We start from the raw sequence: 3,188 nt of genomic DNA on the forward strand, positions 1-3,188 counted from the left end.
TTGGGTATTGTTATCTAAACTTATCCAAGTTATAGTAAAAAGTAAGCAACATAAAAAAACTGTTGAAAGACAAGAAAAGTTCAACATGCTATATGTAATATTGTCCTAAGATTGATAGAAATTTTGATGCAGAAAACAATAAACAAATATAATTAGGATGTGATTTGGAATCACTATTCTTAGGATAATATTAGCTTCCACTCTATAATATGCAAGCCCAAATTATTGTATATATAATATGCAAGCCCAAACCAAACCGAAAACCAATCCCGAACTCTATAAACCCATCATTACCTATTTTAATCGAATAAATAGGATAGGATTTTTAATGTTGTCCTTTCTTTCCTATGCTGTACAAAATTTCCACGTTGAAGACTCTATTCAACATTTTCTTGATTTTTAAACCTATTTACAATACAATTCTTACTCTTACATCCGAAGCCCTACCATGCAGAAAACCCTCAGGGTCGGTACACATATTTTTTGAATTATTATATTTATTTATTAACAAAATGATAATGTTACCTTCAATTATAAAAAAATCTCCATCTCATAATTAAGAGTATCATATAAAAATAGACGTTTACTTTTGAAAAAAAACACTTATTTTGGAACAAAGTAAAATCATATTATAAACATTTATTTTGAGGCGAAAGGAGTATTACATTATTTGTGTATTCTTGTTTTCTTATAAAGATGTAATGATCAAACTTTATCGCTATAACCTTTAAATTGAAGTCCGATTCAACAAATTAATATTGAAACATAAAAAGGAATCATTTTAACATCAAACAACTTTCAATTACAATAGGTTTGCTCTTAATTTTGAGACGATCATATTACAAAAGTAGTTGGTATAAAATCTCTTTTTGTTTAATTAAAAACCTTTGGGTCTGTGTGCGATGAAACTGATACATTGGACTTGGCGGACATTATCGAAACTGATGATACGGATAAAGGCATTTGGGTACTCCTTCTTGCATTCGTTAAGCTCCTTCAACACCTGAGCCGAATCGGTGCACCCAAACATTGGCAACTTCCACATGGTCCAGTATCTTCCGTCATATTATCCTGGTAAGCGGTGGTTTTCACAGTACACAAACCCATGTTCCACCTTGAATTCCAAATATGGAACCCACTTGTTGCGAAGAAGGTAGTCGATCTCCTTGGCCAACGATGATTCCGGCAGTGGCAGCAGGTATGAAAGTGTCTCGTACTTTTTCAATCTGAGTGGCGGTCACACCTTCATGCACTGCACTCTTCCGCCGTTGCTAGGGAGGGAAGAGAAGTCGTTGTTGGACTTCTTGGTGACCGGAAAAGCGGCATTGGACTTGAGGCCGGTGAATGGAGCCACCAAGATGAGTTGACCAGGGGTGGCAACCGCGGCGGAAGAGGCCGAGATGGAGGCCATTTTGGTAATTCACCTCACAATGAAGTTGGTGTTTATTTGTAGTAGTGGTTTTGGAGGCAAAAGTGTGTAGGTATATATAGTGGTGGAAGGGAAGAAATGGAGAAAAGGCAATCTTGGTGTGATTGTGGTTGATGGTATTAGACGCATGAGAGCCACATAGACAAAAGGGGGCTATATCTGGATAGGTACACCATGAACCAGAAGCTTGAAATGGTAGGGGTGAGTCCATTAATTCTAGCCCATAAGACTAGATAAACTTTCAAAGTGTGGATTTGATAATTCAATATTTTTTAATAACAATATTAAATATCATGAAAAGTTAACAATAGAAAGTTATGTGTTACATGTTAATCATTGAAAAATTGCAAAAAATATATGTATTTGAAAATGCATAAATGAATGAACGTTGTATATTATTCATATGGGTTCACAAATAATTTTTTTAATCATTCACATATGAATAACTTTTACTTCATATCTTTTAATGATATATTTTAAATTTTTTTGCTCAATTTATAAATATTAAATATGGATAGACCAACTAGCATTAATAAAATTATCTTTTTGTAGGTCCATTTTGGTTTCAATTTCGAAAGTTAAAAGAGGCATAACATTACGTTGAAGTTGAATCCATATTCATGGTCAAAGGTTCACATTCTCACTCTATTCAAATTTTTGCTTTTCAAAACTAAAATTCCGATTTAACATATTCTTTTGTTACGTTATAGATGTATATACGTTGTTATGTCATGTTTGATGCAAATAAGTAGTTTCAAAATTATGTAGGTTGCTAATGTGATATTTGTAGATCTACCGGTTGGTGTTGGATTTTCTTATGATAAAAGAAATGGGAAGCATCGAGGAATAGTGATTCCATTTTAGTTGTACAAGGTTATGAATTTATTAGAAAGGTAAGATAATTAATTTTAAAATGTGACTCTTTTCAGATCATTATGGAATAGAAGTTCTATTATGTTGCTTCATCGATTTCTTTGGTACAATCAATACAAAACAAAGGGGTTTCATCGAAGGGAAAATCTATTGGTAATACACCGGAAAATGCCCTTACCGGCAGATCTCACAGCCGAAACGACGGATTGACCATCAATGATGGGAAAATCCGTGAGTGAATCGGTGATCCGCCAAAAATCTGTCGAATATTTCCAGTAGAAAATTTCGTCAGTAAAGCCCCTTTATTTTGTAATGTATTGAACCGCATATGCGCTTCTTATGTTGGTTCTACTTAAAGGTAGTAGCTAATTATTTACTAAAAAATATTAATGAAACTTTGGTTGTGTGTTTAAATATGTGATGATGAATATTTGAATACAGTGGCTTGTGGAGAACCTTAGGTTTGTGAGTAATCCATTGTACGTATCTGGGATTTCATACATGGGAATTATCGTACCAAATGTGGCTTTGGAGGTATACAAAGGTAAGAACTTCTATTGTAACTAGAGATATACAAGATGCACCTTCCATCATACATTGATCCCTCCATAAATAGGCTTCACTTATATAATATTCTATTTACCATTTTCTCTCATTTGGTCAAATTTATATTATGTTTCGGTCTACAAAAGCATCTTGTGATGGTGACTATGTATACAATGTTCCTAAGAACAACATATGTGCGGATAATCTTAAACGGGTGGATGAGGTACACATATATCATTCTTCCAGAAAAACCTTTACGATTATAATGTGACATAAGATTAATCCAAATTCCCAATTGCAGTGCACAAGCAGAATTAAGTTTGGATTTATATTGGAGCCC

The 3,188-nt window shown here is 33.6% G+C and overlaps 1 pseudogene; it reads right to left on the reverse strand.

Annotated features, from left to right (window-relative positions):
- Positions 1-877: 877 nt before the first annotated feature.
- LOC112503848 lies at positions 878-1,411 on the reverse strand (annotated as a pseudogene).
- Between the last annotated feature and the right edge of the window lie 1,777 nt (positions 1,412-3,188).

The sequence above is a fragment of the Cynara cardunculus genome, unplaced genomic scaffold (assembly GCF_001531365.2).
Source record: "Cynara cardunculus var. scolymus isolate 2C unplaced genomic scaffold, CcrdV1 Un_Scaffold_3984, whole genome shotgun sequence".
In the NCBI taxonomy this organism is placed as follows: Eukaryota; Viridiplantae; Streptophyta; class Magnoliopsida; order Asterales; family Asteraceae; genus Cynara; species Cynara cardunculus.